The following is a 16,177-nucleotide window of genomic DNA, read 5'->3' as shown; positions in this document are numbered from 1 at the left end:
GCTCCTTGACCAGGTGTCAGTCTCTGGATCGCTCCCTGGAGGAGAGTTGTCCCTGGGATAGAGCAAGAGGGCTGTGAGTTGTGGTGGGAAGAGGATGGCGTGGGAAAGAAACAGAGGATCTGCCATTTGTAATCATGCTGGAGACTGGGGTGGGGTGTGAAGATGAGCTGGGGTTCTAATTCCAGCTCTGCCATGAATTTGCTGTGTGCCTTTGAACAACTGACCTCACCTTTCTGGGCCTCAGTTTTCTGAGTCTTCATTGTTAAATTAACCATCTTTCCAGTCTTTCATCTTTAAATGAACCAACTCCAAGATGTATCCCTTAAAGTGTTTGTAAAGAATTAACAGAAATGGTGCCTATTGCTTAGTAAGGACTCAGCAATTCTCAGCAATTGGTGTTAGTATTATTCAGATCACTTCTTTCTAATAAAAAGTAGCAGCTGCCATTGATCGAGCATTTATATGTCTTTTTCTCTTGTGAAACTGGGGGCTCAGCCTTCACAAAGGATTTATGAGCTGCATTTGCCAAGCCCTACCCATCTCCTGATACAGAATGGATGATTCTACATGCTTTTATATATAGGTATAGAAAAAAGACTGGAAGGAACTACACCAAGATGTTAAAAATCATCATCTCTGGGTGATAAGAATGGAGTTGATTTGCTCTTCTTCTTTTTATTTACTATTTTCTGAATTATGTACATTAGATGAGAATTAATTTTATAGTTGGGAAAATGATTGCTCTGCTAAAGAAGATGCAGGTATGAATTCTTCTTGTTAGTTTAAATGAAGAAGAGTCTGCAAAGGGCCACTTTAAAGCCTCTCCTTGAGTTCCAAGCTTAAACAGACAATGGTTTTGGAGTCAGAAATTCCAGAGTATCAATCCCAGCTCTGCTCCTTTCTAGCTGTGCTAAGCTAGCTGAGTCTCTTAACCTCTGTTGGCCCCAGTTCTCTCATCTGAAAAATGAAAATGGAACTAGCAGCCTTCGAGGCTTGTTTTCAAGGGCTTGATATGTGCGAAAGTACATGGCCATGTTTCTGGCACTTAGGAGGCACTCACCCAGCAGTGACCCTTCCTTTAGGTGGGCTCCTTTCCCAGAGTTTCAGTGGAGATCCTTTGACGGTGGCCATTACCTACCATCTCACTTTACAGAGGAGGATACAGGGATTCAGGGTGGAAACTTGTCCAAGGTCACAGAGCTCCGAAGGGAAATTCTGAAACAGGCTCAGAGAGGGTGAGTGATCAGACAGAGGTCACACAGCTTAAATTTACTGCCTGTGTAGCTTGTAAAACAACAAACTAAACACCCCCCCCACCCCCCCAAAACCCGAGTGCCCTTTATTGGGGTTACCATTAATGAGGCACCGTGGCAAGCCTCCTGAACAAAACCAGCAGCAGCAACAACAAATCCGCTGCCATTTATCAGTGCTTACGCAATGCCAGGGATCTTGGCACGTCCCACAATCGTCTCAGTTAATTCTCCAGACAATTCTAGGACGTGCGTCTTTCGAGCCCATTTTACGGATGGGGAAACTGAGGCTTAGAGGCTGAGGCCCTTCCCCAGAGCCGCAGCAGGCCTGGCACCGGGTCTGCCCAGCTCCCCGGGAGGCTGCGGGAGGGCCAGGTGGCATGCAAGGAGTTAAGCGGTAGGCAGTGCCGTGGCTCCGCGCGAGGAGCGCGCCGGGCTGAGGCGTGCTGGCGGCGGCGGCGGCGCTGGGAGCTCGGGCTCCAGAGACGTGAAGTCCGGGGGAGCGAGCGAGGCAGGAAGGGAGGCAGAGAGAGAGAGGGAGGCGAGGCGGCCGGAGCCCCGCGCCCAGCCGCAGCCCGCGCCCAGCGCGCAGCGGGCCCGGGCATCCCCGGGCGGGTGCCTGCGCGGGGCCTCGCCTTGGCGCGGGGCACCCGCAGTGCCGCCCGCCCGCCAGCCCGCCCGAGCGCTAGGCTCGCAGGAGCCCGGTTTGCACTTCCTCTCGCCTCCGCCCGCCTCCCCGGCTCACCGGCTGGCGTCGCCACCGCCTCCTCGTCCCCGGCCACCACTGTCGCCGCTGCTGCAATCCAGGACGCACACTCTTCCACTTTCCCGCTGGAGGCGCGGAGGATGCCCCTTGCACCAGACCCGGAGAAATAGCCCCCCGGGCCGCCGGGAGGAGACTAGGCGGCGAGAAAGAAAATCCAGTCTCCCTTTCCTGGATGCCACTGCAGCAGCTGGCAGCTGGGAAGGCACCCACAGAGCGGGTGCGCCAAGCGGGACGCGGGAGTCGCAGAGAGAGAGACCCCGGGCGCTGGCTGGGCTCCGTTGGCAGAGTTTGCAAGTGACTGAGACCCTCAGGTAAGGGCTAAGGGGCCTGGTCCTGCTAGCAGGGGGGCCTTAGGGAGAGGGCATAGAGCTGCTGCAAAGGATATCTGTCCCCCAGCTGGGCTGCCGATTCCAGATGCTGCCTGGAGCCTGGGGTTCAGTGTCCAGAGCCAGGTGAGTAAAGAACCCCGAGTGGTGACAGCCGGCTCTGGGTGGATGACAAACTTTCTCTCCTCCCGCAGAGGGTTGGACGTGCCGGCTTATCCTGCGTCCTTCCTCCAGGCATCCCCTCGGGTTCCTGAGATAGGACGTGCAGGGCTTCTCAGCTGACCTGGGCCAGGGGGAAGGCAGTGGGCCCCTTTCATTTGACTCATGAATCACCCCCTTCTTGGCCAGTTAGAGTTCTGAGGGAGAAGGAGCTGGACCTATTTTCAAGTTGACTTTACAGGGTCCTTGTGGGGGTAATACTCTGGTAAACGAGATTCCCCATCATCTGGAGAAGCCAGGACTGCCTGGGTGATGAATTCTGTGTAGAGTGCTTTGCAGTCTTGCTTATGTCCATTCTGGTGCGTGCGTGCATATGTATGTGTATATGTATGTGTAGAGGGAATCAGGGGGACCCGTCCAGACAGATCGCCCCCATCCAAGCCCTTCCAGCAGCCCCAAGCGTCATCGCCGGAGCCGAATCACCTCGCTGGCAGACGCTAGAAACAGTGGGGATCAGCTCCGATCCCTTGCAGCTCCTTAGATGAGCTAAAAATTTGGGAGAAGTTTCCTGAGCTGCTCAATGAGACCATTCAGATTGGAGCCTGGCGAGGTGCAAACTTCAGCAGAAAAGAGGTTGGAATGGACATTTGGATGGGGACTCCTGGCACTATCATCCTCAACTCTGAGGCTGTGGGTGGTCTGTCACACCCCAGGCCCTTCGAGGCTCTGCAGAGCCCAGCACGTAGCTCGTGAGTCTGGCCAGATCGTTTTTTTTCCTCTTAAGGAAAAACATGCTCCAAAGAGGCCACCTGGTCTCCAGGGGTCATTTTTGGAGCCATCCCTGTTGTCACAGCCCCCGAGATGAAGTCTTGCTTCACTTCCTAGGGTTCCAGCCTAGGGCCGGGGTCATCTCCATGAACTAGTTGGTCCATGAGGCAGGCAGTGGAGGTGCTTCTGTTCCTGACCTAATAGATGTATTCCCCTGGCCCTGTGGTCAGACCTGGTGTCTGCCTCTAGGAAACAACATTGCTGCGTGGTTCCTGGACAGTGCTTGAGGCATGAGGTGGGAGTCTGAGGACCTCCCGCCAGTGCTTGGGGTTCTGACCTGGGGCCAGGCAGGCTACGAGCTGCTTCTCTAGGCTGCCAGGACCCAGGAATGCTTCGAGGGTGTCAGAGGCTGGTATTTAATGTCCTGGGGAAACCCCGTCTTCGGGTCAAGAGGTTGAACATCAAGTCGGCCATCAATTTGCTATGTGAGTTTGGGCAAATCACTCAACCTCTCTGAGCTCCAGTTGCTGCTTCTGTAAAAAGGAAGAGATTTCCTGTATCCTCAGAGGTCCAGACATTCTTACAGCCCTGAGTGACTGTCAGAGATGAAATCCTCCAAATCACAGGAGGTGGTGTAACACAGTGTGTGAATGGTCTGGGACTGAGACACGTCTGAGTCTGACCAATCACTTTGCCTTCTGAACCTCGGTCCCTCCACAGTACAATGAGGAGCTGATAACTGAGACGGTGCGTGGGAAGTGCTTGGTGCGCCTGGTGAGACTGGGGCTGCACGAATGCAGCAGCAAGGCTGTCTGTTTTGAGTCTTGCGCACGGGCATCTGGGTGCTGTTGTCCCCAGGGAGGCTGGCCCTGAGCACCAGGTGCCTAATCCTTGGCTGGGGACCCGGCCCTTGTTCTCTCGGATCATCTGACACCTGCAGTTCCCTCCCCCGCCCCGACCCCGCTACCCGCTCCTTCCTCATAAAAGCACTTCTGGACCAGCAGCTCCTAGTTGGGAGCCCCAGGCGGTCTGGGAGCGCTGGATGCATCCAGCTGCTGCGTCGCCATGACAACAGGAGGTAGAGGTAAGCTGTCTCCATGGCTTCAACTTTGCAGCTGTGGAGGGATCCAGGGCAGAGAAGTTCAGTATGTCTGGGCAGCCCTCCATCTGCTTAGGCTGTCTGATCAGGCGAGGCTGCTGTTCCCTGCAGGAACAGCCATGCCGGGAAAGTGTCTTGCGTGTGTGTGTGTGTGGGCAGGTGGCTGAGATTGTGGAGGAAGGCTGTCAATTAGTCAGTCTTATTTCTTTCTGGATGGTTCCGAGGCTTGGGATATCTACATCCCTCCCTGTACGAGGTAACCCCTCTGCTGTGCTTAGTCGCTCATTCGTGTCCGACTCTTTGTGACCCCCTGGACTGTAGCCCTCCAGGCTTCTCTGTCCATGGGGATTCTCCAGGCAAGTATACTGGAGTGGGTTGCCGTGCCTTCCTCCAGAGGATCTTCCCAACCTAGGGGTCAAACCCAGGTCTCCCGCATTGCAGGCTGAGCCACCAGGGAAGCCCTGGGTCCATGCTAAAACCTCCATGGGGAAGACAGACCTCATCTTGGCCAACACGGAGTGAGTTAACAGGCATGCAGCCTGGCCTGGAGTGGGAGCAGCTCCACCGTGTGTTAGCTCTTATCTACGGGCTCGACTTTCAGGATTCAGAAAACGAACAGTTTGCTTTCCTGGCGGAATAGGACGTGTGTGTCTGTGCAGACACCTGTGTGTGAACATGTGCCTGTGCATACGTTCTCATGTAGTATGCGTACGTGTGCTCGTGTGAGTAGAGTTATGTAAAACCCTGAAGCGTGTGTGGGCACATGTGAGACTAGTGTCAGTATTAGTGTGTACTCATGAGATTGCCTGTCCATGGACTTAGGCATATGTGTGTGTGCACGTGCCTGAGTGAGGCAGTGTGAGTGTGGGTATGCAATTGTGAGTGTTAAGCAGTTGTGTGTGTGTGGTCAGGTGCACACATGTGTCGCGAGGGTCTGTGTGCCAGTCTCTGTTTGAGGGGCTGTGTGGGGTGGCCAGGGCACATGTACATGTTGTCTGTGTGGGCATCTGTGAGCACTGCATGTGTGCACGTGCGCACCTGTGTGCAGTGATACAAGTGTAAGCTTATGGCTGTGTCTATCACCATGCTTTTCACGGTGTCTTTGTGCCTCTGTGTGCATGTGCGTGTACAGCCCTGCACGCTTCTCGTCCTCTGTGTGCCTGTTTGCTGTGATGCAGCCTCTGTGAGTGTCTCTATGTGTGCGTGTGGGGTTCTGAACACGTGTGTCTGTGAGTGAGAGAGGGTGCACTTGACTGTGTCTCTATGGACGTGTGTGTTTCTATGGATGTGCACCTGTGTGCTTTGCAGTGTAAACTTAGTCATCTGTGTGTGTACACATGTGTTTCTGAGTGTGTGCACCTGTGAAGCACAGTACGCTTGGCTGTGTCTCTGTGTATATGTATGTGTTTCTTAGTGTTGCTATTGGGCTTGTTGGTCGCTGTGTCCATTCGAGTGCGTCTCGGTGTGCACGTGAGGTGTCTCCGAATGTGCTTCTGGATGTTGCAGTGTGACGTTTGTGCATGGCTCCTGTGTGTGCGTGAGTTCCCGAATGTGTGTACCTAGAGTGGGGCCTTGTATCTTTTCACATGTCCCTGGGTGTATGATGTGTGTTTCGTGTGCTTGCCTGTCTGTGGGGCAAAGCAACTTCTGTGTGTGTCGCGTGTGTATATGTGTGTTTCTGAACACATGCGTCTGTGTAGGTGTGACTCGGTGTCCGCAGGGCTGATAAGGTGCTGGGAGGGGGGGCGGCTGTAAACACTGCTGAGAGCGTCCAGACAGAACGCATCTCTGAACCTTTAAACGCTGCTCTTCCGTGTGCTCTGCACGTCTGCACTGTGCTCACGTGTGTGCCTGCCGAGTGTTGATTCAGCGATCGGTGGCGCCAGCTCTGAGCAGAGTGTTGGGGTGTTGGATGTTCATTTTCTCAGGCGCCTTTGCTCTGAAGCTGTGTCTTCCTCTGCCCCCCAGCTCCCTCAGCCCCCAGGACAACCCATGTCTCCCCCGCCAGAAGCCTGTACTTAGGCCAGTCACTGAACAGACTCGCAGATGTTCAGAGCACAGGTATAATTTTAGGCAGAAGGTCTGAACATAGGCAGCCTAGAATGCACTGAACATTTCAACAGCAGTGTTCCTAATTAAGAGCAACTTGTTTTCCTTAAATAAACAAATCAAGTGAGAAAAGAAATTGCCCGAGATTAATGGCTCCCTGGAGCAGGTCCAGATGTTGGGAAGGTGAGGATGGGGATCCCCACAGACTGCCAATGTTGCTGCTGGGGTCTTCCAGATTTTGACCAGGAGTTGATGTCGCAGGGGCTGCAGAAGCTGGTGAGGCGAGCAGGCCGGGGCAGTGTGAGAACCCTTTCTGAGGTTTGCCTAGTGTTTGGTTGTTGGGGGAAACACATCCCTGGCCCCAATTCCTCCCCCATCCCTGTATCCATGCTCTTAGCCATGAGATGTGGCTGTTCTTCCCACTCAAGAGGCAGGCAGGGTCTGTGCTTCTCATCTTTCACTTTCGGTTTGGCCTTGTGTCTTCCTCTGGCCCGAAGTGATAGAGTGTCCTTTCCAAGCTTAGATGTCCAGGGGCCTTGCATGTTTCTGCCATGGCTGGGAGAAGGGCTCCACCAAGGTAGCTGCCCTCCTCCCCCTAGCCTGGCCCCAGAATGAACACATGTTGAACTACCCTTAGCCCAAACCTCAGTGAAGAGTCTAGCTCAGCCATGCTCCAGTTGGCCACTAACAGATCAACTAATTAAATCCTTATATTACTGGGGCTTTGTGGTTGTTCGTTACACACCATTATTGTGATTGTAGCTAACTGATGCAGTTACCAGTGCTCTGTATTTCCTGCTCCTGTGGGACCCCTGGTACTCATTCAGAGATGCACCATGTACTTCTCACCATGGATACCCCATTCCTACCTGGATCTCTGCTCATCCCAACATCAGCAGTGTTAATAATAATAATAACAGCTAATGCTTATGGAGTGCTTACCAGATACCAGATACCATGCCAGAGGTTTCATACAACTACTCTCTGAGATATTTCTGTTATGACTTCTGTTATAACCTGTGAGGCTCAGAGAGATGATTTGACAACTCAGGAGAGGCATTGCTGGAATTTGCACTCAGATCACCAGATGTCAGAGACCATGCCTTTAACCACGACGTCGTCTTGCCTCCCCAATGCTAGCAGGCATGCTTGCCATTCTTGGGAAGCAAGCACATACTTGACCTTCGAGTTGGCTCACCTGGAGGTTAGGTAGGCAGGAATGAATTAGATCACAGACATGAGAAGCGTCTCTTTGGTTGAGGGGAGATTTGTTCAATCTCTCATTCACGTATTCGTTCTGTATTGAATGTCAGGATTTGCTGATGCTCAGCATTTGCTCCGAGTCTTCTAAGAGTCATACTTTGTCCCGGGCCTTGAAGATACAGAAGTGGCAGACCCCAATCCTGTCCTTGAGGACCTTACAGTTTGGGGAGGAAGCAGGAGGCCCTGGTTCTGGAGGCAGATTAGACTGGAGTCCAGCCCAGCTTCCCGATTACTATCTGAGCCCCACATTCCTTGAGTCTTGGGTTGAGGACAGAAGCTTCAGTTTACCACCTTGCTGCTGCTGCTGCTGCTGCTGCTAAGTCGCTTCAGTCGTGTCCGACTGTGTGACCCCATAGACGGCAGTCCATCAGGCTCCCCCATCCCTGGGATTCTCCAGGCAAGAACACCGGAGTGGGTTGCCATTTCCTTCTCCAGTGCATGAAAGTGAAAAGTGAAAGTGAAGCTGCTCAGTCTTGTCCGACTCTGTGCGACCCCACGGACTTAGGAAATACCATAAGGAAGGCACGTGCCTCGGTTTGCTCGTCTGTAATATGGCGATGATAGTGACAGCGCCTCCTCCCAGAGGTGTTATGAGTATTTACTACGTAAGCTCAGCCCGTCAGCCCTGGGCATTGTGAAAGGGGGCTTTGGCTGAGGTGGCACAGGTTGGTGACAGAGCTGAGGTCAGGAGCTGGGCCTTCTGCACCCTGACCTGTGACAGGGGCCTCAGATCCCACGCTGCTTCACACGTGGGCGTATTCGTCTCTTACTGCTGCTGTGACAAGTGACCACAAGTACAGGGACTTAAAACAGTGTGAACTTATTCTCATTGCTAGAGATTAGAAGTCTAGAATGGGTCAGCAGGGCTCCGTTCCTACTGGACTCTCAAGGGGAGGAACATTTCCATGCCTTTTCTATGGCCTGGAGGCTGCCCACATTCCGAGGCTGGTAGCCCCACGTCGCTCTGACCTCTGCCTCCACGGTCATATCTCCATCTCTGACTTCTGAATTCCCTGCCTCCCTTATTAGATGGGCTTCTCTCATAGCTCAGTCGATAAAGAATCTGCCTGCAATGCAGGAGACCTGGGTTCGAGTCCTGGGTCAGGAAGTTCCCCTGGAGAAGGAAATGGCAATCCACTCCAGTGTTCTTGCCTGGAAAATCCCATGGACAGAGGAGCCTGGCAGGCTACAGTCCATGGGGTCACAAGAGTTGGACACGACTTAGCAGCTAAACCACCGCCACCACCTTATTAGATGGCACTGGGCCCCCTCAGATAATCCAAGATAATCTCCCCATCTCAAGATCTTTAACTTACTCGTATCTGCAAAGCCCTTTTTGCTATGTAGGGTAACATCACCATAGGTTCAAGGAATTAGGGCATGGATATCTTTGGAGAGTAGTTATTTGGCTACCAGGCTTCCCTGATGGCTCAGATGGTAAAGAATCTCCATGATTTGATCCCTGACTCAGGAAGATCCTGACCCAGAGAGCATGGCAACCCACTCCAGCATTCTTGCCTGGAGAATCCCATGGACAGAGGAACCTGATAGGCTACAGTCCATGGGGTCAAAGAGTCAGCCACAACTGAGCAACTAACATTTTCACTTCTTTTTCTTTATTTGGCTACCACGGTGGAAAAAAACAAGTGAATCATTCCACATTCATTGATTCAACACATATTTATTGAGTGCTTAGGTGCACCAGGCTTGAGTATTTCCTGGGCATCGACCATGTATCTAGGTCTATCTAGGTCCTGAAGATGAAGTGTTGAGCAAACAGACAGAGGCCCTGCTGTCCTGGGGGGTGATTCCAGGAATCGGAATCAGAACAGAAATGCATAAATAAATAACTGAACAGCTTAAATTTAAATAGTGATGAGTTCAGTGAGGAAAACACAGCAGGTGATGGAGGTGGTGTCTTCTAACAGCCCCTGTCAGGGTCCTCTGCATCGAGGAACCCTCCTCCCCTACCCCTTCTGGTCTGGGGGCGGGCATGGTCCTCCTCTGCGGCCAGGCCCTGGGTGCTGCACTTCCCACCCCTCGTGGCTTCTCTACACTCTGCCCACCATCGTAACTGCCCTTGGTCACCCCACTGGGGTGAGCCGTCTGTTGCCCACTGGCCCCTGATCAACACGGGCGCTTGATGTGCCAGGAAATGTGCCCTGCTCTTTCTGTGTTTTCACTCATTGATCCTCACAACATCCCTCCAAGGAAAATGCTCTTTTACCCTCTTTCTCAGGTAAGGAGTATAGGCACGTTCACAGCATCTTTATTCACAATGGCGGACAAGTGGAAGCAACCCAAGTGTCCGTCGACATGGGATAAAGTGTGCTCCATCCATGCCGTGGAAGATTATTTAGCCTTAAAGAGGAGCAAAATTCTAACACACACTACAACAAGGATGAACTCAAAGATGTTCACGCTGTGAAATAAGCCCGACGCAACAGGACAAACACTGTATCGTTCCACTTTGACTTTCTTAAAGTAGTCGGGTTCAGAGAGACAGGAAGTAGAATGGTGGTCTCCGGGGGCGGGTTGGGGGGAGAAATGGGGAGTTGGTGTTCAATGGGATCGAGTTTCCATTTGGGAACATGACTGTTCTAGAGATGGATGTTGGTGACGGTCGCACGACGCTGTGAACGCACTTAACACCACTGAACTGTACACTTAAAAATGGTTAATGTAGGAAATTTTATGTTGTGTATGACATCACTGACTTAACAGATATGAGTCTGAGCAAACTCCGGGAGACAGTGAAGGACAGGGGAGCCTGGCATGCTGCAGGCTATGGGGTGGCGAAGAGTCAGACACGACTGAGCAACTGAACAGCAACAACAATAGATTTTGGCAGGATGAAAACAAAGTAAATAAGTAAGTTAAAAGTCTAGAGAGGACTTCCCTGGGGTCCAATGGATAGGAATCCACCTGCCAATGCAGGGGACACGGGTTCAGTCCCTGGTCTGGAAAGATTCCTCATGCTGCAGGGCAGTTAAGCCCGTGGGCCACAGCTACTGAGTCCATGCACTCTAAAGCCCATGCTTCACAAAAGGAGAAGCCACTGCAAGGAGAAGCCTATGCCCCGAGACTAGAGAAAGCCTGTGCATAGCAATGAAGACCCAGTGCAGCCAAAATTGAATAAATAAATTAAAAAAAAATTTTTTTTCTAAAGTCTGGAGAGGCTAAGATTGGAACTAAGATCTGACCCTAGAGGCCATGTTCTCTTCCCCATACAACATGGTCTCACCCTCAGAGAACTATGCACACCCAAAAGTGGGTGTGCAAGGAGAGTGTGAAAACACGCTGGGAGAATGTGGACTGGGGCTTTGCACGCAGCAAAGGGAAGACCTGAGGTGTTGAGGAACCCATGGCACGCTGGCACCATGCACTCCCTTTCATCAAGGTTCACCCACTGGTCTAATCAACAGATTTTTATTGAGCACCTACTGTATGCCAGACCCTGTGGCGAAAGTGAGGAGAAAAACAAGACCCCAACCTGCATATAATTACAACTTGAAGTAACTGCCAGAATTTAGGGCCTCTGAAATGAAGAATTCCTTGAGAGAGAGAAAAAAACAGCCCGGCTCTGAAGGATGAAGAGGATTGAGCAGGTGAAAAAGGCTGGGAAGATAGCAGAAGCAGCATGTGCAAAGGCCCTGAGGTGAGGAGAGTGGCATGAATCAAAGACACGGACACATTTCCAGACCAGGGAAGAGCTGGCACACAGCCAGTGGACAATCCTCAGGGCCTCGCCAGCCCCTCGAGTGCTTTGCTCTTTATCCTTCCAGCAGTGGGAGGCCTTGGACAGATTTTAAGTACAGGGAGTGAATGATTCTATTAAACCCCGACCAGAGCAATAAGAAGAAACTGCACCCCCACGTGAGGTGGGAGCCCATTGAAATGCCTACAAAGAGGGAGCTGGGCGGACTTCAGTGATTTCAGGATTTCAGCTTCATTATGCAAAACACACAGCTTTCCAGGGGAGAGGTAGGCTTGGCAAAAAAGAGTCAACAAATTAGTTTTTTAATCTGCTTTAAGTTGCTAAGATGCCCTGTCTCCCTTCCATTGTCACCTGACGGCCTGTGGGCTATTTTCACTTTTATCAGAGAATTTTTTTTTTTTAATTAAAGGAGTTTTTCCTTTTGAAAAACAAATCCCAGCTGTGTTCTGATAAGATAGAATTAAAAACGGCATGGGGGGGAAATGCCACAGAAAGCTCTGACTTTTCTCCTTCTGTATCTGAACTGATTTAAATAATAATTATATGTTTCATTTTGATGCAGCCTCTCCTCAGCCCTTCCTGGCCTCCCCCAAATCACCAGAGTATACCAGCAGCTCCAAACATAGGATGCTTCTAAAACTCCCAACTCTTGGCCCCTAGAGAGAGAGAGATTGAGAGACAGCCCTATAAAAGACTGAGCTGCTGCTGCTGCTAAGTCGCTTCAGTCGTGTCCGACTCTGTGCGACCCCATAGACGGCAGCCCACCAGGCTCCCCCTTCCCTGGGATTCTCCAGGCAAGAACACTGGAGTGGGTTGCCATTTCCTTCTCCAATGCATGAAAGTGAAAAGGGAGAGTGAAGTCGCTCCGTCGTGTCCGACTCTTAGCGACCCCATGGACTGCAGCCTACCAGGCTCCTCCGTCCATGGGATTTTCCAGGCAAGAGTACTGGAGTGGGGTGCCATTGCCTTCTCTGGATAAAAGACCAAGAGTTCTGACCTAACAGCTTCAGGTTCAAGGCAAAAGTTGCTCGAATCCAAGTGCTGCCAATTCACAACAGTGTGACCTCAGGTAATTTATTTCAATCCCCTTAGCTTCTAACTGCGTGTGTGCATCCTGTGACCCCTTGGACTGTAGCCCACCAGGCTCCTCTGTCCATAGGATTCTCCAAGCAAGAATACTGGAGTGGGTCGCCATGCCCTCCTCCAGGGGATCTTCCTGGCCCAGGGATTGAACCTGGGTCTCTTATGTCTACTGCATTGGAAGGTGAGTTCTTTACCATTAGCGCCACCTGGGAAGCCCTGGCTTCCCACTGCTGCTGCTGCTGCTGAGTCACTTCAGTCGATTCTCCAGGCAAGAACACCAGAGTGGGTTGCCATTTCCTTCTCCAGTGCATGAAAGGGAAAAGTGAAAGTGAAGTCGCTCAGTCGTGTCCGACTCTTACTACTCATACGTAAAATGGAAATAATGATAGGATTTATATTCGTTGGATCCTTCTGGTTGTAACTGACAGAAAGTCCAACTTAAATATCATGACACTCTTTTATTCTCAGGCAAATAAGGACGGTATAGGTTCATGTAACTGGCAACTAGCTTCAGGTTTGGCTTGATCCAGGAGTTTGATGGCGTCACAGGACATTCCCTCACTTTCTCTCTCTCCCTCCCTCCCAGTGTGTCTCTTTTTTTCCCCGTCCCAATCTCTTGACTCCTTTTCCTCAGTGGTGGGCTTTCCTTCTCCAGTGGGCTCTGACTATCTTCATCTCTGCACAAATGCCTACCAGTAACTCCATGATTACGTAGTGTCAGCCCCAAGCCCTCCTCCCACCAGGTTTCCTGAAATCAGAGAAAATGACTATACTGTTCAGTCAGATTGAGGTCATATGGCCACCGTGGACCCTCCTCGGGTGGGGAGGGTGTGAATCAGCTCTTGTGGTTTCCCGAATCACAAAGACCAATAGCAGAAGCGGGATGGGTCCCCAAAGGATAATCGGGACCCAGTTAACCTGAGCAAAGGAAGTAAATGCTGGTCACACTAAAATGACCTTTCTACTGCTGTCACCTCAGAGGGTTGTTGTGAGGTGAAGATTAAATGATATTGATCATGCAAGGTGCTTGGCGCTGAGCCCAGCATGCAGTGTACACAGTAAACGCTGTTCCTACTGCTTCTAAGCTGTTGTTGACACGTGATTGACATGTGATATCACATGTTATTGACATGTGATAATATGGGCCAGGGAGGGGCTCTGTGAGTACTGAGGGTGATGGGGGACGCCCATGACCAGATGACTCAGCCTCGGCACCCCACTGGCCCCTGGGAGTCTTGGGCCTGTCAATTCCCCTCCAGTTTTGGTTGCCAAAAGCCATCATTCCCTAACAAACCACGTCTCACGGATCGCTTCACCAGCTAAAAGCTGGTGATGACTCAAAGGACGCAGGGAGGGGTGACAGATGCTGCCGGGGGCAGGCAGGTCCCCTAGGAGGGGCAGTGATGAGCCAGAAACCTGGGGGACCAGCTAAAGGGAGCACCCACTCCCACCCAGCTGTCTCCCCACATCTCTCAATGGTCTTTAAGGTGTTATGCACAACCTCTACCTGCTTGTAAATGTTGGTCACCCAATTCAGGCAATTTTGAAACACCGGACAGAGCAAACAAGCATGCCTGTGGGCTCAGCTGGACCTCTGTTGTAAAGCCAGGTCTCCCCAACACGGGGGACACGGAGCCTGTTCTGTCTGAACCACAGAGAACTGGTGTTGGGGATGCCCTCGGAAGACGAGCCAGCCCTTTGCTCTAGAATCGGGTTGTGTGCCGCCTGCCTTCAGCGTCCCCCTGGATGTCCCCACAGGAGTTCCTTTTCATTCTGAGCCACACCATTCGTAACAGGCTCCGTGGATGGCTTCAGTGCGAACGACCGCTTAGAAGCAGTTCATTTTGCTGCCTGAGATTATTAATGTTCTCTCTGATTTCCTGCTTCACTCTATTGATTTCCTGGGATAAAACTTTCTCTGCAGAGGCTGTGAAGGTAATTCAGCTGCCATCCCTCCATGTGAGGGAGGGTTGGATCCTGGCTCTCCCATCCCACTTCCTGCTGTGTGACAGAGGGCAAATCACTCCACCTCTCTGAGCCTTGATTTTCTCTTCTACGACCTGGAAGGGGGGTCCTCAGAGCTCCTGCCTCCTAAGGAGGTGTTGGTCACACGGGAGGCACTCACCAACCTCAGCTCCTCCTGTGCAACTCCAGCCCCGGTGACCTGGGGAAAGTGAGAGACACGCTCATGCTTCTTGTCTGTGTTTAACACCCACTCTATGGAAGGTTCTTTCCAAGCATCGGTTGCTGTTCAGTCACTCAGTCGTGTCACTCTTTGTGACCGCATGGACTTCAGCACATCAGGCTTCCCTGTCCTTCACCATCTCCCTGAACTTGCTCAAACTCATGTCCGTTGAGTCGGTGATGCCATCCAACCCTCTCATTCTCGGTCGCCCCCTTCTCCTCCTGTCATCTTTCCCATCATTAGGGTCTTTTCCAATGAGTCGGCTTCTTTGCATCATGTGGCCAATGTATTGGAGCTTCAGCTGCAGCATCAGTCCTTCTGATGAATATTCAGGGTTGATTTTCTTTAGAATTGACTGGTTTGATCTCCTTGCTGTGTCCAAGGGACTCTCAAGAGTCTTCTCCAGCACCACAGTCTGAAAGCATCAGTTCTTTGGCACTCAGCCTTCTTTCTGGTCCAACTCTTACATTCGTACATGACTACTGGAAAAATAATAGCTTTGACTATATGGACCTTTTTGGCTCACAGCAGCCCTGAAGTTTGTGGCCTTATATCATTCTCCTTATTTACAAATGAGGAAACTGAGGCTCTGAGAGGAGAAGGGATCTGCCCAAGGTCACACAGTTAGGGGATGCCAGAGCTCAGACTTGAACTCTAGCGTGCCTGTATCTGGCACCCCTGGCTCTTGAGAGGGGCGCTACCTTCTATTGGAACCAGCTGTATTCACAGAAACTCATGGGCACCAAGGACCCCTTAGCAATGGGCTCTAGACCCAGCTCTGCTGCTAACTTGCTGCGTCACCTCAGGAGACTTTCTGGACCTCTCTGGGCCTTTGTTTTCTCAGCTCCTTAGACTCACGTTGCTCCCTTCCAACCTCAGGGCCTTTGCACATGCTGTGCTCTCTGCCCGGCATGGGCCCCTCTCTGCCTCCAACCTTCTTTACCTGGTTAATTGCACCTCCACCTTCGGGTCTTGGGTGAAGCATGATTTCTGAGAATTCCTGTGGAGTTCCCCTGGACCAGATCAGATCTCCCCCACTGTATGCTTTCCCAGATCCATCCCTCTCCTTCAGGGTTTGTGATTCCAGTGCTCCGTGATGATTTAACTAACCTGTGTCGCCTCTGCCAGAATTGCCCACTTGAGGGGGATTGGGGAGTCAGTTAGATCTCTTCCCACACCCACACTCCAAGCCTGCCATATATTTACAGCAAAAGGTTGTGGTTATTAACTGAAACTTAAAAAGAACCCTTAGGACCCTCAGATACTGGTAGGAGTATGAATTAGTACAACTGCTTTGAAAAACTGCTGTGCTATATTTTCTTACATGGCATGATACATCCTCTAATCTGCTATTCTACTTTGGGATATAGACTCAATAGAAATGAGGATATATGTTCTTTTTATACATGTAGTAGTCGTAAGCATGAGAAGCCAGAAACTACCCAAGTGTCCATTATAGTAGAATAGACAAATAAAATGAGGTCCCGTCATAACATGGAGTAGTACACAGC

At 51.4% G+C, this 16,177-nt stretch overlaps 1 protein-coding gene across 6 annotated transcripts in view; it reads left to right on the top strand.

Moving 5' to 3' along the window:
• Positions 1-1,500: 1,500 nt before the first annotated feature.
• The window catches only part of WSCD2 (WSC domain containing 2), a 115,416-nt gene continuing 100,739 nt past the window's right edge, over positions 1,501-16,177 (top strand). For all 6 annotated transcript variants that reach the window (XM_019978031.2, XM_070769736.1, XM_070769738.1 and 3 more), the window contains exon 1: positions 1,501-2,327. The gene's annotated coding sequence lies outside the window, so the exon portion shown is untranslated. The remainder of the gene's footprint in view (positions 2,328-16,177) is intronic.

This window comes from Bos indicus, chromosome 17 (assembly GCF_029378745.1).
Source record: "Bos indicus isolate NIAB-ARS_2022 breed Sahiwal x Tharparkar chromosome 17, NIAB-ARS_B.indTharparkar_mat_pri_1.0, whole genome shotgun sequence".
Taxonomy (NCBI): domain Eukaryota; kingdom Metazoa; phylum Chordata; class Mammalia; order Artiodactyla; family Bovidae; genus Bos; species Bos indicus.
This window is presented reverse-complemented; position numbering and strand designations above follow the sequence as displayed.